Source organism: Saimiri boliviensis, chromosome 1 (assembly GCF_048565385.1).
Source record: "Saimiri boliviensis isolate mSaiBol1 chromosome 1, mSaiBol1.pri, whole genome shotgun sequence".
NCBI classification, from domain to species: Eukaryota; Metazoa; Chordata; class Mammalia; order Primates; family Cebidae; genus Saimiri; species Saimiri boliviensis.
The window spans coordinates 199158910-199183033 of NC_133449.1; the positions used below are offsets into that span (position 1 = coordinate 199158910).

The 24124-nt window shown below is 38.4% G+C and overlaps 1 non-coding gene and 1 pseudogene across 1 annotated transcript; one reads left to right on the plus strand and one right to left on the minus strand.

Annotated features, from left to right (window-relative positions):
- Positions 1-3741: 3741 nt before the first annotated feature.
- On the plus strand, positions 3742-13836 carry LOC101054214 (collagen alpha-6(VI) chain-like; annotated as a pseudogene).
- A 4400-nt stretch (positions 13837-18236) lies between these two features.
- On the minus strand, positions 18237-18400 carry LOC120365938 (U1 spliceosomal RNA). Its single transcript, XR_005580757.1, has one exon. It is a non-coding gene; the product is annotated as a U1 spliceosomal RNA (small nuclear RNA).
- Positions 18401-24124: the final 5724 nt, after the last annotated feature.

Here is a 24124-nt window from a genome sequence, read left to right on the forward strand (position 1 = left end):
TCCCTGCCTCAGCTTCCCAAGTGGCTGGGATTACAGGTGCCCATTCGACCACACCTAGCTAATTTTTGTATTTTTTAGTAGAGGTGGGGTTTTGCCATGTTGGCCAGGCTGTTCTTGAACTACTGACCTCAGGTGATTCGCCCACCTTGGCCTCCCAAATTGCAGGAATTACAGGTGTGAGCCACCATATCCGGCTGTGGGGCTTTTTAAAAATACAATCTGAAAGGCTTTTCCTTTTAATTGAAGTATTCAGACGATTTACATTTAATATGATTTTTGATAAATGGAGTTTAAATCTATCATCTTGCTATTAGGTTTTTTCCCCATCTTCTCTTTGTTTCCTTTTTCTTCCTCTGCCTTTTTAAAAATTAATTCAGTATTTTTTTAGATTCCACTTAATTCCCCTATTCACTTATTAGTTATAGGTCTATTTTTGTGTGGCTGCCTTAAAGTTAATAGTAAGCACATATCTTTATATTGTCATAGTCCACCTTCAATTAATATTACACCATTCTATGTGTAGCTTAAGTACATTACAAACAAGTACAACTCTTTCTTCTTTCTTGGCTTCTGTGTAATTGCTGTCATATATTTTATTTCTATATCTTTTATAAACCCCATCATACAGTATTATTTTGTTTGAACAGTCAATTATCTTCTAAAGAGATTTTTAAAATTAGAAAAGTTTACCTTGTATATTTACCCCTGTACTTACTAATTTTATGCCCTAAATCCCTTTGTGTAAATCTATATTTTTATCTGATAATCATTTTTCTTTTGCTGGACAAACTTTCTTTAATATTTTTTTAATGAAGGTATGTTGGTAATGAATTCTTTTAGCCATTGTATGACTGAACAAGGCTTTTTCTTTGCCTTCAATTTGCAAATTTATTTTGCTGGCATAGAAAGCTGTTCCTTTCAATACTTTAAAGATCTTGTTCTACAGTTTAGTGGTTGGTATTATTTCCGAAAAGGAATCTACTGTCATCTTAATATGATCCAGGATTAACATATGGTATATTTTCTCCTCTGGCTGCTTTTAAGATTATTTTCTTCATCACTTCTTAAATTTCTTTTAAATTTTCTAAACAGTGTGATTTTGTGTGCTTTTGTGCCATTTTTCTCACATTTCCTATGCTTGAGGTATACTGAACTTGAACCTGTGAATTTATAGCTTTCATATTTGGAAAATGTTCACCTGTTATTTCTTCAAATATTTTTTCTGTCCTCCCTCCTTTGTGAACACCAGTTACATACATATTTGACCACCTGAAGTCATCCCACAGCTCACTGATTCCCTTCGCATTTTTTTTCATTATTTCTCTCTGTGTTTTGATTTGGTTTTCTTCTATGCTATATCCTCAAGTTCACTAGTTTTTCTCTTGCAGATTGTAATACACTATGAATGTCATCAAGTACATTTAAAATTTCAGATGTTACTTTTTTATTGCTAGAAGTATGATTTGGGATAGTTTTTAAATCTTCTATGTTTCTATTGAACAAGCTCAATCTTTTCTCTATTTTAGTAAACATATGGAATACAATTTAATTGACTATTTATTATAATGTCCTTTCTGTTAATTTTATCATTGCTCTCATTTCTGAATTTGTTTCTATGGATTGATTTTTCTCCTCATTATGGGTGGTATTTTCCTTTTCTCTTGCATTCCTGATACTTTTGTATGGTGTGGATTTTGTTAGGAGTTGTATATTTTTTGTATTGATATATTGTGATTGATACAAAATATTTTAGTTTTTGTATTGATATTCTTGTGATTGATACAAAAAATATTTTACTTTTCCCCTGGTGGAACCAGGGAGGCTGGACAGCTTGGGCCCAAATATTTTATTTTGTATTCATATCAGTTTTGGTATGTAATTAAGTTGATAGGACAATTTTCTTCTTTTGAGGCTTGAATTTAAGCTTTATTAGGCAGAAGCTGAGCAGTCTAGGGCTAAATTTTTCCCAGGACAAAGGCAAGAACTTTACGAGTACTTTAACTGAAGATTCATGAATCACTTCCGCTTTGGTCACATACTAGTCCCCATTCTGTGTTAACACTGCTGATTGTCCCCTCTGCTCCTTTTGTGTGATTCTTTTCCTGTTATCTGGTAGTACCCTTATATGCATGCAGTGATTAGTACTCAGATGAAGGCTTCAGGGTACTAGCATAGCATCATATAAAGAGAGCAGGCTTTAAAGTTGCATACCTTACATTCTAATTCCAGCTCTGCCAGTTACTAGCTGTGTGATTTTGATCAATTTACAGCAGTCCCCTCTTAGCCCCAATTTTTCTTTCTGTGATTTCAGTTGACCACAGTCCAAATATATTAAATAAAAAATTTCAGAAATAAATAACTGACAAGTTTTAAATTGCATATCAATCTGAGTAGCATGATAAAATCTCCACAGTGCTGTCTCATCCTGCTTGAGAAATAAATCATCCCTTTGTCCACTGTACCCACACTGTATATAGAACCTACCTATTTGTCACTTAGTAGTTGTCTCATTTATCAGATCAAGTGTCACAGTGCCATAGTACTTGTGTTCAGGCAGCCCTTATTTTACTTAGTAATAGCTCCAAAGCTCAAGAAGCCTGTGTCTAATTTATGAATAAACTTTATCATGTGTATGTATGCACAGAAAAATCATACTATATATGGATTCAGTACTATCCATGGTTTCAGGCATTTACTAGGGAGTCTTGGAACATATTTCCTGAGAATAAGGGGTTACTACTCTACCTTTTAAGATTTGCATTGTATTGAATACTACTGATACTCAAATGTCTTTAAGAAGTTTACAGTCTTTTAGAAGTGTGCCCAGGACATCAACGTGGTGAAATACTGTAGTTATTGGTATGAATAAATATCACAAGCTATGAGAAAAATGAAGAACAATAGAACAATATGGATTAAACTTATTAAAAAAAACCTGATCTAGGGGCGGGGCCAAGATGGCCCACTAAAAGCAGCTGTGATCAGAAGCTCACTTCCATAAGAACCATAACAGCATGTGAATCCTGCACCAGAAACCAAGGTATCCAGGTTCTGTCCCAGAACTGCCAAGACAGCTGGCGTGACCCACAGAGAGGGAGGAAGAGCAATGTGGTTCGATGGCACACCTGAGAGCCACACAGGGCCGGGGAGCCCCCACCCTGCAGCCAAGGGAGGCGGCGAGTGAGCATATTATCCAGCCTGGGAAGCTGTGCTTTCTCCACAGAACGGTGCCACCTATGGATCAGAAGTTCTCACTCCTGAGTCCATACCACCAGGCCCTAGAGTCTTTACCATGAAATCAGGCATTCTTAACAGCCACTCAACTAGAATTTGCTTAAGCCTGCAGAGTTACCGGGAGGAGTGGCAAGCACAACTGTGGCTGCCTGATGTCTGAGTAGCTTGAGCTCCTTAGGGGAGGGGTAGTAGCCAACATTGGGACTGCTAGCTGCCCAATACACTAAGCTCCCAGGGCAGGGGGAGGGCTGCAGCCATATCTATAGTTCCAGGCCATGTTTTTCCCCTGTTGGAGCCAGGACAGATGGATGGATTGGTCCCAAGAGGTATTCTCCACAGCCCAACACGCTGCCTGTGGAAGACTGTGGCCAGAGTGCCTTTTCAGGCCTGACTCTGACCCATCCTTCTTCACTGGGTGCGGCCTCCTTGCAGGAGCTCCAACAACTCCAGCCAGGGCCTCAGGGACAGAAGTGTGATCTTCCTGGCCCTGAGCCCCTAGTGAGAGGGATGGCGGCAGTCTCCATGGACCAGCAGACTCAGTCTTACCTTCTGCTAGTTCTGAGGAATCTGGGCAGCCCTGATGAGTGTGTTTCCCCCAGCAAAGAACACCCCCTCCAAAAAGAGACAGCCAAAGTGCTTTGTTAATTGAGTCCTGTCCCCATGCTACTCAACTGGGTGAGATCTGCCAACAGGGGTTGTCAGACACCCTATATAGGAGTGTTCCTATTGGCATCAAGTTAGTACCCATCGAGGTCAAAGATCCCCCAGGAAGGAGCAGGTACCCATATTTGCTTTTCTCCAGCCTCCTTGGGTGACATCTCCAGGTGAGAGAGTGAACCAGAAGAATAGGGCCTAACGTGAACTCCCAGAAAACTTCAGCAGCCCTACAGAAGACAGTCCTGACCACTGAAAGAAAAACAAAAAAGCAACAACAGCAACAGCATCAACAGAAAGAATCTCCACAAAAATCCTCATCCAAGTGTCAGCAGCCTCAAAGATCAAAACTAGAAAAATTCATGAAGATGAGAATCAACAAAAGAATTCCTGATAACCCCAAAGACCAAAGTGCCTCTTCTCCTCAAAATGATTGCAACACCTTTCTAGCAAAGGTGCAGAACTATATGGAGGATGAAAAGTGAATTTCAGAAGGTGGGTAATAACAAATTCTGCTGAGCTAAAGGAGCATGTTCTAGCCCAATGTAAAGAAGCTAAGAACCTTGATAAAACGTTACAGGAGCCGCTAACCAGAATAACCAGTTTAGAAAGGAACATAAATGACCTGATGAAGCTGAAAAACACAGCATGAGAACTTTGTGAAGCATACACAAGTATCAATAGCTGAATTGATCAAGCAGAAGAAAGGATATCAGAGTTTGAGACGCATCTTGCTGAAATAGGCATGCAGATAAGATTAGAGAAAAAAATGAAAAGGAATGAATAAAACCTCTGAGAAATATGGGACTATGTAAAAAGTTCAAACCTATGATTGATAGGGGTACCTGAAAGAGACAGGGAGAATAGAACCAAGTTGGAAAACACTCTTCAGGATATTATCCAGGAAAACTTCCCCAACCTAGCAAGACAGGCCAACATTCAAATTCAGGAAATACAGAAAACATCACTAACATACTCCACTTGAAGATCAACCACAAAACACATAATCATCAGATTCTCCAAGGCCAAAATGAAGGAAAAAATGTTAAGGATAGCCTGAGAGAAAGGCCAGGCCACATACAAGGGGAAAACCATCAGACTAACAGCAGATCTCTCAGCAGAAACCCTACAAACCAGAAGATCATGGGGGCCAATATTCAACATTCTTAAAGAAAATAATTTTAAATCCAGAATTTCATATCTAGTCAAACTAAGCTTCATAAGCAAGGAGAAATAAAACTCTTTCAGACAAGAAAATGCTGAAGGATTTCATCATGACCAGGTCTGCCTAGTAAGAGCTTCTGAAGGAAGCACTAAATATGGAAAGGAAAAACTGTTACCAGCCACTGCAAAAACACACCAAAATAAAAAGACCAATGACATACAAATAAATTGCATCTGACTGGGTGTAGTTGTTCACACCTGTAATCCCAGCACTTTGGGAGTACAAAGTCGGGGATCACAAGGTCAGGAGATGTAGACCATCTTGGCCAATGTGGTGAAACTCCATCTCTACTAAAAATACAAAATATTAGCCGAGCATGGTGGCACATGCCTCTCTATTCCCAGCTACTCAGGAGGCTGAGGCAGGAGAATCACTTGAATGTGGGAGGCGGAGGCTACAGTGAGCTGAGATTGTGCCACTGCACTCCAGCCTGGGTGACAGAGTGAGACTCCTCTGTCTTAAAAAAAAAAAAAAAAAATTGAATCAATCAGTGTGCAAAATAACCAGGTAACATTGTGAAGACAGGATAAAATTCACATATAACAATATTAAACTTAAAAGTAAATGGGCTAATGTCTCAATTAACAGACACAAACTGGCAAATTGGATGAAGAGTTAAGACCCATGCTGTATTTAGGAGACCCATCACATATGCAGACACATATAGGCTCAAAATAAAAAAATGGGGAGCAATTTACTAAGCAAATAGAAAGCCAAATAAAAGCAAGTGTTGCAATTCTAGTCTCTGACAAAACAGACTTTAAACCAACAAAGATCAATAAAGGCAAAAAAAGGCATTACATAATGGTAAAGGGATCCATGCAACAAGAAGAGCTAACTATCCTAGACATATATGCACCCAATACAGGAGCACCCAAATTCATAAAGCAAGTTTATAGAAACCTACAAAGAGATTTAGACTCCCCTACACAATAACAATGAGAGATTTTAACACTCCCACTGTCAATATTAGACAGATCAGCAAGATAGAAAATTTACAAGGATTTTCGGGACGTGAACTCAGCTCTGAATCCAGTGGACCCAGTAGACATCGACAGACCTCTCCACCCCAAATCAATAGAATATACATTATTCTCAGTGCCAAGTGGCACTTATTTGAAAATTGACCACATAATTAGGAGTAAAATACTCTTCAGCAAATGCAAAATAACTGAAATAATAACAAACGACCTCTCAGACTCAGTGCAATCAAATTAGAACTCAAGATTAAGAAACTCACTCAAAACCACACAATTACATGAAAATTGAACAACCTGCTCTTGAATGACTCCTGGGTAAATAATGAAATTATGGCAGAAATATGTAAGTTATTTGAAACCAACAAGAATAAAGAGACAATGTACCAGAATCTCTGGGACACAGCTAAGGCAGTGTTAAGAAGAAATTTATAGCACTAAATGCCCACATCAGAAAGCTGGAAAGGTCCTAAATCAACACCCTAACATCATAATTAAAAGAACTAGAAAAGCAAGAGCAAAGAAATTCGAAAGATAGTGGAACGGGCAAAAACTGGAAGCATTCCCTTTGAAAACTGGCACAAGACAAGAATGCCCTCTCTCGCCACTCCTATTCTACATAGTATTAGAGGTTCTGGCCAGGGCAATCAAGCAAGAGAAAGAAAAACGGTATTCAAATAGTAAGAGAAAAAGTCAAATTATCTCTATTTGCAGATGGACACAATTCTATATTTAGAAAACCCCATTGTCTCAGCTCCAAAATTCCTTAAGCTGATAAGCAACTTCAGGAGAGTCTCAGGTTACAAAATCAATTTGCAAAAACCATAAGCATTCCTATATGTCAACAATACACAAGGAGAGAGCCAAATCATGAATGAACTCTAATTTGCAATTGCTACAAAGTAAATAAAATACCTAAGAATACAGCTAACAAGGGACGAGAAAGGACCTCTTCAAGGACAACTACAAACCACTGCTCAAGGAAATAACAGAGGACACAAACAAATGGAAAAGCATCTCATCCTCATGGTTAGGAAGAATCAATAGTGTGAAAGTGGCCATACTATCCGAAGTAATTTAGAGATTCAATAATAGTCCCATCAAACTACCATTGACATTCTTCAGAGAATTAGAAAAAACTACTTTAAATTCCATTAGGTTAAAAAAAGACCCGAATAGCCAAGACAATCCTAAGCAAAAGGAACAAAGCTGGAGGCATCATACTACTCGACTTCAAACACTACTACAAGGCTACAGTACCCCAAACAGCATAGTACTGGTACCAAAACAGACATATAGATCAGTGGCATAGAACAGCAACTTCAGAAATAACACCACACATCTACAACTATCTGATCTTTGAAAAACATGACAAAAACAAGCAATGGGGACCCTATTTAATAAATGGTGCTGAGAAAACTGGCTATCATATGCAGACAACTGAAACTGGACCTTTTCCTTACACCTTATATAAAAGTTAACTCAAGACGGATTAAAAACTTAAATGTAAACCCCAAACCATAAAAATCTTAGAAAAGAACTAGGCAATTCCATTTAGGACATGGGCATGGGCAAAGATTTCATGATGAAAACGTCCAAAGAAATTGCAACAGAAGCAAAAATTGACAAATGGGATCTAATCAAACTCAAAAACTTTTGCACAGCAAAAGAAACCATCATCAGAGTGAACAGTTTGCCTACAGAATGGGAGAAAATTTTTGCAATCCACCCATCTGACCCAGCAATCCCATGGGTACATATCCTCAAAAATATAAATCATTCTACAATAAAGACACATGCACATGTATATTTATTATATCCAGAATCTACCAGGAAATTAAACAAACTTACAAGTAAAAAACAACCCCATCAAAAATTGGGCAAAGGATATGAACAAATACTTCTCAAAAAAAGACATTTGTGCAGCTAACAAAAATATGAAAAAAAGTTCAATATAACTAATCATTAAAGAAATGCAAATCAAAACCAGTGAGATACCATCTCATGCCAGTCAGAATGGTGATTATTAAAAAGTCAAGAAACAAGAGTTGCTGGCGAGGCTGTGGAGAAATGGGAACACTTTTACGCTGTTGGTGGGAATGTAAATTAGTTGAACCATTGTGGAAAACAGTGTGGCACTTTTCAAAAGAAGACATATATGAGGGCAACAAACATATGACAAAATGCTCATCATCACTGGTCATTAGAGAAATGCAAATCAAAACCACTTTGAGGTACCATTTTATGCCAGTTAGAATGGTGATCATTAAAAAATCTGGAGACAACAGATGCTGGAGAGGATGTGGAGAAATAGGAACATTTTTACACTGTTGGCAGGAGTGTAAATTAGTTCAACCATTGAGGAAGACAGTGTGGTGATTCCTCAAGGACCTAGAAATAGAAATTCCATTTGATTCAGCAATCCCATTACTGGGTATATATCTAAAGGATTATAAATCATTCAATAATAGGACACATACACAGGTGTGCTCACTGTGGTGCTGTTTACAATAGCAAAGACCTGGTACCAACCCAAATGCCCATCAATGATAGGCTGCACAAGGGAAATGTGGCACATATACACCATGGAATACTATGCAGCCATGAAAAACAATGAGTTCATGTCCTTTGTAGGGACATGTTTGAATCTGGAAACCATCATTCTTAGCCAACTGACATAATAACAGAAAATCAAACATGGCATGTTCTCACTCATAGGCAGGTGTTCAACAGTCAGAACACATGGACACAGGGAGGGGAGTCTCACACACTGGGGTCTGTTGGGGGGACTAGGGGAGGGACAATAGGGGATGGGGAGGTTGCAGAGGGATAACATGGGGAGAAATGCAAGATACAGGTGACAGGGGGCTGGAGGCAGCAAACCACATTGCCATGTATGTACATATGCAACAGTCGTGCATGATCTGCACATGTACCCCAGAACCTGAAGTGCAACTACACACACACACACACACACACAAACTCACACACACAAAACAAACAAACAAACAAAATCTTCAATGTTATGTATGACAAAAATTTCTTTATTCTTTTTTGTTGTTGGGGTGGGGGAGCTTCCATTAGCCAGTACTCCTAGTATGACGAATACTTTGCTTAATTTAACAAGTATTTAATTAAAGTGAAACAAGGACCACTTCAGTGTGCAAGTTATGCTGAAACTCTACCCCAGTGAATTTGGCTTTTTGGTCTTTAAATATTTAGGAGTTTATTTTTGTATACTGTTCGAAACTGTGAAGGAAAGAAAAAGAGGCTATAGTGAAATTACTGCTGTTTTGTTTTTAAATCATTCTTTGTGGAGAATATTTTAGATAATCATATTTTTGAATTACTAATTTAGAACTGGGGCAAAGCGAGGTAGGAGGGAGATGGAGCAGAAGAAAAAGAAACATTTTTGTTGACGAGTTGAAAATCTGTGGTATGGGCTGCATGGTTTTGGAAATATTTCTTCAATCTGGGTTATGAAATGTTGTTTTAATTAGAATTTGTTATTATAAACTATAATAAGATTGCTATCATGAGCAGAATTTACCTGCCCCCAAGATAAAATTTTCCAAATGATTCTTTATTGGTAATAAAATAGCCAAATCACATTAAACATATGAACTAATTGAATAGGCTTTGATGAGATATTTAGTTCTTTCAGATAACCTATCTCAGAGAATCCAACAAGCAGGATTTGGAAAAGGCCATTGAGAATATCAGGCAGATGGGTGGGAATACAAATACAGGTGCAGCTGAATTTCACACTGAGTTTGTTGCAGAAAGCAAAGAAGCAGTAAGGAAACAAAGTGCCATGTCACCTTGTCATGACAAATGGCATGTCCAAGGATAGCATTTTGGAGCCTGCAAACAGACTGAGAGAACAGCACATTCGAGTCTATGCTATTGGGGTCAAGGAGGCCAACCAAACACAGCTGCAAGAAATTGCAGAAGAAGAAAAGAAAGTGTATTACGTGCATGACTTTGACGCATTGAAAGACATAAGAAACCAAGTTGTTCAAGAAATCTGTGCTGAGGAAGGTTGCAGAGATGAAAGCTGACATCAGGTTTGGTGGACAGTTCTGGAAGTATAGGACGCGAAACCTTCAGCAAAATGAAAACCATTATGAAAAACCTGGTGAGCAAGTCTCAGATTGGAGCAGATCAGGCCCAAATTGGTGTAGTCCAGTTCAGCGACATCAATGAGGAGGAGTTTCAGTTCAACAGATTCATGTCCCAAAGTGACATTTCAAATACAATAGATCAAATGGTTCACATTAGAGAAACCACCTTGACTGGTAGTGCCCTGAGCTTTCTGTCTCAGTACTTCAGCCCCACCAAGGGCGCCCAGCCCAACGTCAGAAAGTTTCTCATCCTCGTCACGGATGGTGAAGCTCAGGACATAGTAAAGGAACCAGCGGTAGCACTTCAGCAAGAAGGCATAATCATCTACTCTGAGGGAGTGTTTGACTCCAATGTCACTCAGCTGGAAGAGATCGGTGGCAGGCCCGAGATGGTTTTTTTATGTTGAGAATTTTGACATTCTGCAGCCCATTGAAGATGATCTTGTTTTTGGAATATGCAGCCCCCATGAAGAATGCAAGTGGATTGAAGTTTTAGACGTTGTGTTTGTCATTGATAGTTCTGGCAGCATTGAACATGATGAGTATAACGTCATGAAGGATTTTATGATTGGCTTAGTGAAAAAAGCTGGTGTGGGCAAGAATCAGGTCACGTTTGGGGTTCTGAAGTATGCTGATGACTCAGAGGTGCTGTTTTATCTGGGTGACTTAGGCACAAAACTGAAGGTAATTCTAGTGCTCCGGAATGACTGGCCCATGGGTGGCAATACTTATACTGCTGAGGCACTGGGCTTTTCAGATCACATGTTCACTGAAGCCCAGGGCAGCCGCCTGAATGAGGGGGTCCCCCAAGACCTCACTGCGATCACCGATGGGGAATCTCATGATGCTGATAAACTCAATACCATGGCAAAAGCCTTGCTGGACAAAGGCATTCTTGTCCTGGCTGTGGGGATTGCTGGTGCCAATCCCGTGGAGCTGTTAGCCATGCAGGATGAAGTGATGAGTACTTCTCTGTGAAGACTTTTAGAGGTCTGAAGGGAATATTTTCAGATGTGACAGCCAGTGTCTGCAACTTTTCAAAAGTAGATTGTGGAATTGACAAAGTAGATCTTGTTTTCCTTATGGATGGTTCAAATAGCATTCACTCAAGTGACTTCAAGATGATGGAATTTCTGGTGTCAATTGTTCAAGACTTTGATGTCAGCCTCAGCAGAGTGTGTATAGGAGCAGCCCAGTTTAGCCATACCTATCATCAGGAGTTTCAACTGGGAACTTTTATAGGTGAAAAGGAGATATCATTTCAGATTGAAAACATAGCAGATCTGCGGAAACATACACACCGGTAATGCACTCAGGCAGGCGGGATATTACTTCTGGCCAGACATGGGCAGCAGGATAAATACAGGTACCACACAGGTGCTGCTGGTTTTTACAGATGGCCAGTGGTGGCCCCGGTCACGGAAGCCCTGAGATACAGAGGAATTGACATCTACTCTGTGAGTATCGGGGATCTGGATGACCAGCAGCTCATTAAGATCCCTGGGGCAGAGAAAAACCTGACAGTGTACAACTTTGACAAACTGAAGAAGATAAATAGAAAAAAAAGGATCGTTCGCAACATCTGTGGTACAGATGTTGGGACCTGGGCGAGATCAACTATTTCGTAGATGTTGTGGTGGGATTTGATGTCTCAGCTCAGGAGAAAGGGCAGCCTTTGCTCGAAGGTCAGCCTTGGATGGAAACCTACTTCAAGACATCTTATGTGCCATCGGCTCCCTCAATGGAGTAAGCTGTGAGGTGGGCAGAGATACTCAGGTCAGAGTGGCTTTTCAAGTGACAAATGCCATAGAAAAATATTCTCCCAAGTTTGAAATCTACAGCAAAAACATACTAAACAGCTTGAAGGATATAACAGTTAAAGGATCATCTCTTCTTAATGCAAACCTCTTGCATTCTCTATGGGATACATTTCAGAACAAATTGGCTGCTCGAGGAAAGGTGGTCCTTTTATTTTCAGATGGATTAGATGATGATGTGGAGAAACTTGAGCAAAAATCTGATGAACTTAGAAAAGAAAGCCTGAATGCCATCATAACTGTTGCTCTGGAAGGATCTGCTGATTCAAGTGACTTGGCTGATCTTCCCTATATTGAATTTGGGAAAGGCCTTGAGTACAGGACACAGCTCTCTGTTGGCATGAGAGATCTTGGGAGCCGGCTGTCAAAGCAGCTGGTCAATGTTGCAGAAAGGGCATGCTGCTGTTTGTTCTGCAAGTGCATCGGTGAAGATGGCACAATGGGAGATCATGGACCACCAGGGAAAAAGGGACCTCCAGGTTTTAAAGGCTACCTGGGAGAGAAGGGAATTGCTGGAGAAAGAGGAGCCCCTGTACCAGTGGGAGAGCAAGGTACTAAGGGATGCTATAGCACCAACAGTCCTAAGGGAAACAGGGACTAAATGAACAGGAGGAAGAAGTTGGAGAAAGTGGAATTGGATTAAACGAAGAACAGGGTGATAATGGTCTCCCTGGAAGAAAAGGAGAAAAGGGTGATGAGGGATCCCAGGGAAGCCCAGGGAAGAAAGGGACTCCCGGTGACCATGGCACAAAGGGCCTGAGAGGGGACCCTGGAGCTCCTGGAGTTGATAATAGCATAGAAGGACCCGCAGCCTTGAAAGGAGAATGTGGAAGACAAGGAAGAAGAGGCTGGCCAGGTCCCCCGCCAGAGAGTAGACTCCAGAAGGAAGACAGCAGCTAATGGCAAAAGGGGACCTACAGGCCCACAGGGAAGAACGGGGATCCCAGGACCAGATGGACTTGAAGCCTCCCTGGGACTTAAGGGCCCTCAGGGCTCAAGAGGAGAGGCTGTGTGAAAGGAGAAAAAGGAGGTGTGGGAAGTAAATGTCCCCAGGGGCCTCCAGGACCCAGAGGAGAGGTAGGGAATCAGGGCCGTTTGGGAAGCCAAGGAAATAAAGGAGAACCTGGAGATGTTGGAGGGGAAGGAGTTGTTGGCTTTCCTGGTCCCCGCGGCATACAGGGCGATGATGGCAGTCCAGGTTATGGTAGTGTTGGACATAAGAGAGCAAAGGGACAAGGAGGATTCCGTGGAGAAAGTGGACCTAAGGGCAAGACGGAGGACCCTGGTGGTCTAGGAGAGACTGGGCTGAAGGGAGCAGGAGGAACAACGATATCTGCTAGGTTTCCAGGAGAGATGGGATCCCTTGGGGAACCAGGACCTCCTGGACGTAAGGGTATGAAAGGAGCCAAAGGCTTGGCTTCATTTTCTGCATGTGAGCTTACTCAGTACGTGCGAGACCGCAGTCCTGGCAGACGTGGAAAACCCGAATGCCCAGTGCACCCAGCCGAGTTGGCATTTGCCTTGGACCAGTCCAGGGATGTCACTGAGCAGGAATTTGAGCGGATGAAGGAGATGATGGCTTTCCTGGTGAGAGTCATTAAAGTCCGGGAGAACCGCCGCCGCATAGGAGGCGCATCGCCATCCTCGCCTGTAACTCCCACGCCAGGCACCTCGTGCGCTTCTCAGATGCCTGCAAAAAGAATCGACTTCTCAGGGAAATTGAAGCTATTTCTTATGAGAGCTCCTCTGCCAGCCGGGAGATTGGCAGAGCAAAATGGCAGATATCATTATGTCCACTTAAATGATGAGAAACTCAGGGCCAAAAGAGTGGACTTGACTTAAGTCTAATTAGAGTAAAGATGAGGAACTCCTGCCTCAACAGCAGACATGGGCTCAAAAACAACTTTGTCCTGGATAATGATGCATTCATAGCTGCTGGAGCTGGAGGCAGGGCCACTCACGTGACACCTCTCTTCCCTGGACTCTGTGGTGCTTTCATGTTTTCCACGCAGCGGCCAGAAAAGTTTTTATAAGAACAAAGATCTATTTTGTGTACTCATGTTCCTGTGTCTCCTCATCTTCCTGATAAAGCTCAGATGCACAAGGATGTTCCCAAGGATAAAATGACAGGGATGACAAGGCCCCCCACTTCTTTCTTGATGATATCTTCAACTTGAATTTATGCCGTTTTCCCTCATTCTCTCTTTAGCTGCTCTAAACTCTGAACTTCCTTTATTTCCACTTATTTATCTATTTATTTCTTCTTGCCATCCTCCACTACTATGGCACCTTTCATTTCTAGAAAGCACAACTGAGCACTTCTCACTCCGGGCCCACCTGCGTGCTGTTTCCTCTGACCACTTTTGAGCAGCTTTCTTCTACTCTTCCCTGAGGTCTCAACTGAAATATAATTCCGGAGGAAGGGCTTTTCTAAGTAGGTCAGGATTATTTGCTGTATGTTCCTATAGCTCTTTTTATTTCTTCTGACCATACGTTTATTACACCTACACTGTCTGCTCCACCCAGGCAGGCGACATTTATGTCTTGTTCATCTCTTCATTATTGTTAAAGTTCAGTGCTTTCACATAAATAAATCATTTCTTCAATGAATAAATCAGTGGACAAATGAAGACTTTTCTTCCTCTATTCTTAAATTCAATGCGAACCACTTTGTACTGGGTATGAAGAGATTGATCTTAACCCCGAGCTTTCAAGGGAGATAGCTTTTGGTCAGCTTTTTGGTGATATTACTGAATATTTTAAGTTCCATGGTATTGAATAGCGGAGGAGGAGCTCTTATTTTGCATTTCTAGCAGCAAGTTTCTGTCTTGGCAATTAGGCATTTAAAATTTTAAATTATCTGTCCCCCAAGGACAGGAAACATTGATCTTATAGGAAATACATAGCTATATTGAGAACAAGTTCTGAGATTAATGGGAGCCAAGAGCTGTAGCAAAACGCAACCATTTGTGTTGACAGAGCAGGCAGTCCACATTCTGCGGACTTAGTGTAGTTCCCGGACCAGTAGTATCAGTATCATCTAATGACTTGTCAACAATGTGATTTCTTAGGCTCCACCTCAGATCTACAGAATACAAAACTGAAGGAGTGAAGCCCAGCAGTGTGTGTTTTAATCAATCTTTGATTCCGATGTCTGTTCAAGTTTGAGAACTGCTGTCATAGGTTGTGTAGGAAATCCTTCCTAAACTAGGAATACACTAGGAAGGATTTCCTACACAATCTGTGACAGCAGTTCTCAAACTTGACTCAGTAAGAACTTAATTTCCATCCTTTCTACACAGTCTATGTCAGCAGTTCTCAAACTTGACTCAGTAAGAACTTAATATTGAGCGAAAAAAGGCTCACACAGCTAGAAAAAGACTCTCAGCTGGGAATGATAAAGAATGAGATGTCATTTAATTTGAAATAGGAGCTGTAGAATGGAGAGTATTTCCTTAACCACATTGTAAAGTGTTCCAAGCACTTTTTTTCATGAGAGTAAACTGGAAATGGATTACTAGAACTCATTTCAGAATCTGCATAGTTCATCGTATTTAAGCATATATGATAAGGTGTTCTTAGCTTTCATTCTAAAGGTTGAAGATCACCTTCTTACATTATGCTGTGTCAGCAACGGGATTGGTGTGCTATACCTGATTATTGCAGTCACACTCAGGTATGCAAAACAAGCAACCCTGACAGAATATTGTATTAAAAGCAGAAGACTCAACTGAGGACAAAACTCAAGAGGGAAAATTGAAGGTACTCTTTTGGCAGTTCTGACTTCATTTTAGTTTTAATTACCGACTATTCTGGCAATCAAGACAAAGATGAAGATGTGACACACTCTGTGCATTTATACATAGCCCCCTGAGTTTCATTACTGCCTCTATCAAAAGAGTAAGAAGGAAATTTATTTTTTGTCTTACTATTATATTCCATTGAAATATTTTCCCAAGTGTATAAGCAGGACTGAAAGAAGCTTGATATCTGCATCAGCAGAAAGTCTCCATAGTCTCCTCAGTTTTTCTAATTTTTTAAATTTTATTACATGGTCTTATACTTTCTGCAGCATACAAATTTACTTTAATTAGCAACAAAAATATCACACAGCTGACAGTGAATAAAAATCATATCTTTGTACTGTCTACTCTTCTGCTAATATTAAAGGTGATACTTATGATCCATGAATTAAGATTACTCTATTTCTCTATGATTTTTAAATTATATACCTCAATTAAATCTGACTACCAGGAAATAATTGGGCAGTGGAAGCCTAGTGTTTTGCAAAATTGCTTTCGCTGATCAATTTCACTGATTCTTAAGAGTATGACTTTTTCCTCTTTTAGTTATTTTAAAATGCACAATTATATTTCTTTTCTTTTTTCCTTATTTCCTTTCCTTTAATTCCTTCTCTTCTTCTCTCTCTCTTCCCCTTCCTGTCTCCCTTCCTTCCTTCCTTTCTCTTTCACTTTTTGAAGATGAGTACAGGAAACAATATTGAAAACTCTCTATCACATTTTCTATACACATTTCATTGTTAATGTTATTCTTATCTTTAATTTTACCTATATCCAGCACCATGCAGAAAATTATCTTTAGAATTCAGTACCAGAAAAAATTTGCTCTTGAGGCACTGGTATTTTTCTTCCTTATTGATAGTGAGACGTATATGACTGACTTCTTTTCTTTTTACCTGTGTTAAAAAAACCCTCAAAGCTAACTATTAAAGGCAGCTTTCTGGGCCTTCAGAATGTTCATATGCTTTTTTCATAGTTCTGGATATGTAATAAACTTTCATTTCATGTATCATTTTTACATGATTAAATGCAAGAATGAAATAAAAAATGTTACTTATAATTTATAATCAAATAACTTAGAAGCTTAAGAATTATACTATTTCCCAGGTAGCAACCCAAATGACACATCTTAGTAATCATATATCCACATATGGAAAATAGAACAACAATTTTTAAAAACATTAATTTAACCATGGCTGAAAATAATTTTCAATGTGCCATATTCTCAATCTCTTAGAATCGTACTAATTTGTTTTTATTATTGTTATTGATGTTTTTGGAGCTACAGTCTTGCTATCAGTTAATGCACGATACTTACATTGTTATTGATGTTTCTGATATGGGCACTCAACCCAGAGAAATATTCACTTGTAGTTCTAAAAGAATCCACCTTAAACTTCAGAGCAATTGTTCTAAGATCTCAATAAGAAAACTACGGTTAAATGAAGTTTTAGTTCATTCATTTTCACTGCTACACAACATTCATTGCCATATTTGTAAAATCTATTTTTCTGTCCATAGATACTTCAGTTCATAATAATATTTACTTCTACACACAGTCTTATAATGAACATTCTAGTGAGGCTCCTTATTAATCATTTTAGCAAAGTTTTGTGGGTGATAAAGCTTCTTAGATTGGAAGTCTAAAAGTATATTTATTTTTCATTGACTGAAAATAATAACTTATTCAGATAAAGAACTTTAGGTTGACAGTTAGCTTAGCTTACCACTTTGAATCTATGACTAATTTTCTTCTAGATTTTGTTGCTAGTGACATGGCTGCTTTGAGTCTAAGTCATCCCTTTGTGAGAAAGCGCTCTTTGTAATCTGGTAGTCTTTATGTTTTTTAGTATGTGTTTTCACTGTGAATATTCAAATCCTTATAAAATAGTCTTAGCATTATATTTTAGAATGTAGGGAAAAAAACCTGTTATTCCCTCTATTCTCTTCTATTGGAATGCTTATTAAAAGTAGGTTTAAAATGTTTTTCATTAGAGTATTTTAAGAGCTTTTTCATAACTTTTAATTTCTTTTCTCACTGTGATATTTTCTTGGTAAATTCATTATTATTGTGCTCAATTCTGGTTAATTTCTCTTTGACTTCTATTTAGAGTATATTTCACTATATTCTATTTACAACTAATAACTATATTTGTATTCATTTATATTTTATATTAGTTTATTTCTCTATTCTTTTCTTTTTCCCTTTAGTTTTATTTTATCCCTAAATACCACAGAACACTTATTTTAAAATCATTTTTGGATTGCTTTATTTTCTTTTTATCAAGATAAATTAACCTAGTTATTTTCTTGGCTGTATTTATGGATTTTCTTCATGTGTAACAAAAGTGTAATATGCAGACTTATCTTGATTAGAACGTTTTTCTTTTTTTTTTTTAATAGACCAGGGGAGAGTGCAAACACAGTCCCCCACTACCACAAATTATGCAGTCGAGTTTCCCGCATTTGGGGAAATCTCAGGTGTTAGCACATCCGGAGTGCAATCGATAAGCCTCGCCCTGGGAAAACCACCTTCGTGATCATGGTATCTCCCCTGCCAGGTAAGTATGAGGTGTCGCCCCCAAAACATTTTTCTTTGATTTTTCACTCATACTTAAATATTTACCTCTCAAAATGTAATATTGTGGTTATTTGGGAGCTGACTCCTTCCAGCTCCATGAAGCTTTCACTCCTAAACCAGACCACGTCCAAGGTTTAAAGCTCCTGTGCCATTTTAGATTATGACTAGGTTTGTTCAGTTTCTAGCTGGAAGATGATAATTTCTGCTTTCTCTTACTTTCCTCATTAAAAAACTTTATGAAAAAAAAAAAACTTTATGAAAGCAATGTCCTTGCATAAAGACAACAGCTTTTTAAAAAGTCTGTCTTTGTATACAAAGGAAACCTAATCTCTGTCCAGTTGCCAAAAAATGAACTTAATGCTGGCCCCCTGGTCTCTGTGGGTCACTTTGAGTTTTCATTTTCTCATGGGAGTGTCTCCTCTCCTGTGTCCAGATCCAGAGTCCAGAAGGCTTTAGCCCAACCTGCTCCTTTGGTATTTGGTTCTATCTTTGAACTAAAATGACATGTTACCATTTTATTTTCTTTTAAAAATTAAATCTATGTCTTTTTAAATTATATTTAAAATTATTTGATCAATTATTTATATATGTTTGGAGAAGAAAGTTTGTGTGTGTGTGTGTGTGTGTGTGTGTGTGTGTGTGTGTTGGGGGATGTGGGTATGTGAAAAGTATCTCGCAGATTCATCTTGCCTGGGGGTTGTTTCTTAATTTCATAAACTTTTTTCATACATAAGGATAGCAACTCTTTTATTGTCAATTTTCTACAAATGTTTTACTCAGCTTGTCCCTTTTTTAATTGTATTTTTTATGTTTTAAACTTTATGATTTCTGTCTTTACTATTGCACTTAAGAAATATTAACCTATATTTTATTCTAGTGCTTTTATGATTCTTAACATTTTTAAATGTCTATACATTCAATCTTTCTAAAATATATTTTGTTTTGAAATAGTAATATACTATTTTTCCAAAATCATTAATATGTTGTTAAATATACATGTTAATATATCTTAAATGTGTTAAATAACCCATTGTATTTTCACTGACTTGAAATGTCTTATAATACATTCTAACATTCTAGTTTATGCTAAATGATTCTTTTTTATTTTCTTAGAGATGGGGTTTCACTATGTTGCCCAGGTTGGAGTGGCAATTTACAGGTGCCATGACAGTGCACTACATCCTCTAACTCCTGGGCTCAAGCAATTCTCCTGACTTAGTCTCCTGAGTAGCTGGAACTACAGGCAAGTGCCACTGCACACTGCTCTACTAGATTATTCTTTATATTATAGTCTAATTAACTCTTCTATTTTCAGTACCATTCATTACTTTGTAATGAATTTTAATATAGAGGGGTTGCTTTGCCAAGTTGCCGACACATGGATAAGAAAGACCAAACTGTGGACCCTGGTGGAGTTTCCCAAAGTATTGCCTTCTGAGACCCAACTTGAATAGCCAACTGTCCCCACCTTCTTCTGTATGTATGGTCCCAAAATTTCCATTTTATGCTCTGAAATGAATTATGAGAATAGATAATTTGCAAATCAGTAAGTTATAGCAGAAAGACTGATAGGTAGAACGTATTCCAGGAAGGTCCTATCTTTCCTCATCTGTAAAATAGGAATTCTGTACTCACTGAACAAGGATTTTGTGAAAATTCTACTTAATAAATGGAGGCAACAAGAACATTTATCACCCTAAGAAGTAAATAATTAATAGAAAATAATTATTGTGTGCAGTACTTTTTTTCTCCTGAAAATCAGTAATAAAATGTAGCATGCAGAACTACAGGTGGATATTTTTCTGAGTTGAGTACCCATACCAAAAACATCAGTAATAACCGATGAAGGTGTGCAATTTAAGAGTAAAGAATGAGAACCTTCAGAGCATGCTTAAAAACAACAGAAGCAGGGAGCAAGGACAGGAGTTTGTTTCTTTCCTGATAGAAAGTGGGAAAAAGGGTCAAGTCTAAAATTGGTCAAATCCAAGGAATGCATTGTGTGAGTAAATTTCTTGATGGAGAAATATCTATCTGTAGCTGAAATCAAGGTAAGGCAAAAGAGATGATACATACTACAATATCTGATTTACTTTAAACTACTTCAGCATAGATAGTATGATATGATGTACATTCCAGTTACTTACATTTCTACTCTAGAAGTAGACTATTTACTGAATAATACACCTTGCAGCTATTGTTAGCTAGCTTGCACCTATAGTTCTCTGTACTTTCCTGCATACCTGAGACTTTTCATTTTGTTACTATTGTAATATTATATTTACACACTCTATTGCACTTATCTGTATATGTATCTGCTTTTCTTATTTGAATTTGAGGTTTTGGTGTGGATGGTCCAGGACCATGAAGTTACATATTTTTGCAAACTTAACAATTATCAGGGTGCCTGGCACAGAGTAGACATATCATAAAAGTTTCTGAATAAGTGGTGGAACAAATGAATGAAAGCTTTTCGAGATCTTTGTTTTTATAGTAGTCACGGTAGTTCAGATACCAGGTTAGAGAGGTCAGTGGAGCTAGTGATGTAGTTTAGCTGTTTGCTTGCATTTCATCCTATGTGAAGATCTTTGTTTTCTTTCACACTACCCTATTCTCCTAAAACAATAAAAGTGACTTATACATACACATAAATTACAGTAGGATAAAAAACAAATAGGTGAATAAATATAAGTGAAGGTAAAATCAATATAGGAAATTAAGATATACCAGGGATACAGCTGACATAAAAATTTCATACAACAAATATGCTACATATTTGATAAAAATTGAGACATAATAGTGGTTCTGAGCTTCCCTTTAACAAAACAAAGACAGAAACAAGCCCAGTAGCAAAACTTATGGTGTTGATGGACTAAATACAAACCATATACTGAGAAGAATGCCAATTTTTACTTGATCCTCAATTAGGCTTTTGGACATTGTCATAGCTGAGAAATATTTCTACCATAGGTGTTCTTCACTTTGTTTTTCAGCTTTAGTATTTACATTTTTAAAACCTCTGTGTTAAATTTCTCTGATAAATTTCTAAATTTATTCTCTGTTTACTTGAAGTTCATTGAACTTCCTTAGAATAGCTATGTTGAATTCTTTGTCTGAGTGATTATACCTTTCCATCGCTATAGGGGAAGTCTCAAGTACCTTAATTTGTTTGGTGAGGTCCTATTTTCCTTAATTTCCTTAATGCTGTAGACACTTGATCATGTCTGCACATTGAAGGATTAGGTATCTATTTCAGTCTTCACAGTTTGGACTTGTTTATGCCTGTCCTTTAGAGGCCTTTTAGGGACTCTAAGCAAACTGTTTGCTGTGTTCCCTGATTCTCTGCAGTTGTCCAAGCACTGAAAGATATTCAAAGTGCAAGCTTATTCCAAGTCTTCCAAGGACATCAAAGTTGATGCAGCTTTCTGGCCAAGACGGACCTGGGGAAGACCCAAGTAGGATATTGGGTCTGTGTGGGGATGCTGGCCAGGATCCTGAGCCCAGAAGACTTTCCCACTGGCCAGGGGTGTACGTCCCAGCAGATCTTTAAATAGCCATACTCTAAAGTAGTATGGGTCACCAAATTCAGTAAGAGACACTAAAGTAGTGGAATGACACTACTTGTGTAAGACAGACGGGCATCACCCAGCAGGTCTCTGCATGAGTGGTATAATTCCTCAACTTCAACAGGAGGAGCAAAAGCTGAGACTATACTCTCTCAGGATCTACTGTGAAATGGAGACTGGTGTGCCTATCTCATTGACTTAGGTGGGCGTGTGTCTCCCAGAAGGTTCTTGCACAGATAGAAAGTTTTCCAACTGCAGCAGGAGAGAGTACGGAGAAGACTGGGCTCCCTTGGGAACTACTGTGGGAAAGAGACTGAAGAACCTGGTCTTGGTGTGTAACCCAACAAGCTTCTGCCTAGGTAGGAAAGTTTCCTTTCTGAAGCATAAGGGATCAGATAAGGCTATTTTATTACAGTAACTAGTTGGTAGTACTTTAATTGAGATCACCCCTATTTAGTTCATACAATAAATCCATGTCATCAGGATGTAAGATATTATTTCTATCAGACTGAAAAGTTTGAGAACGAATACTAATCCTTATACAACACATGGGGGCTGGTGGCAGATGGTTAGGGGAAAACACTTTTTAATTTCTAACGCAGAACTTTCTTGGAAGCCCATGTGACTGAAATATAAAGAAATACTTTTTAAAATAAATATTTATTTGTATTTACAATAATTACTTGCAAAATTCAGCTTTTCAGCGCAAAAAAGTGGTCTATATTGCAAAATACTTTTAACTTCACAGGATATGTAAATTAATGGTATATGAAACCTGCACTCTTTTGTCTGTCTGAAGTTATGCCCCAGAGGGCTTGGTTTAAGATTGTGTCGACTGATGTTCACCAATAGTACACACCAATAAATTAATTAATTGAGGATTATCTTCTCTTTGAATATACAGTGGTAAATATGAGAGCAGAGAGTATCAAAGACAAGAAATGTCCACAAATCTGAAAGAGAGTATTTTGAGACAAGTTGATGAATGAAACAGAACAAAGCATTCCATGGCACAGAATCAGTTCTAGGAGTTGTACTGGGGAGGAACTCTTTTAGACAATACCAAAGGGCAGCTACTTCCAAGCTACTTCTATGTAATCTGAATAAGCCAGATACCAAAAGTAAAAAGACGTTATGAAAAAGGAAATTACAGGGCTGTTTTCACTTATTAATGTAAATACAAAAACATAAATTCAAACAGTGTCTAAAACTAATAATGAACTATAGCCAATTTTGGTTATCCCAGAATAAAAGGAAGGTTTAATATTAAAAAATCCATAAATATGTCCAACCTCTTAATATATTAAAAGAAACAAGAGGAAACATCTGATTATATTTAATATCCATTCATTATTTCAAAACTCTTTATAGGTTAGAAATAGATTAATAGAATTCCTTAACCTGATAGTAAATGCAGTGGTATACCATAGCACTCAAAAAAAAAAAAAAAAAAAAAAGAACCAGAGTGACATTTAAAAAGAGAGATAAATCTTGGCATTATACTATTAAATGAGATTCTTTTCATAAGGTCAAACAGCTAAAGAGAAACAACATACTTTTAAGGATACATAGATGCAAAAAAACTATATTAAAAGGGAAGTCATGGAGTGATTGACATAGGATTCAGGAGGATGACACTTTAAAGGGAGGAAGCCAGGGAGCTAGGCTGTAGAAGCTAGATATTTATCTGAACTAACTGACTCTTGTTTGAGATGGTGGTTTCAAAGCAGATTATTACATAATTCAAAGCAAAAAATCAACCAAATAAAATCAGCAGGCTTGAAATGATGACCACATATCATCATGAACCACAAATTGTGATTCCTCCAGTTTCCTGTACAAGAGGCCAAATGAAAGTGGGAAAGAAAACAGGATAGCATCTGGAGGGACATATTCTGAAAAAAATTTTTGATTAAGGATTGAAAGATTTGAAAACCATTTTATACTGACAAGGAGAAGACAGTAATGAAAATGAACCTGGGGAGAGGTTAATTTTCTCCATAATAGGAGAGAAAAAGAATAATCAAAGGAGCAGGTCATGCTGAGCAGGCAGGCTAGAACCAGAGCACTGGGGGAGATGGGCCTCTGAGAGAGGGCTTCTCTCCTGCCCTATCAAAAAGAGACAAAGTGAATGGTGTGGATGTGAAAA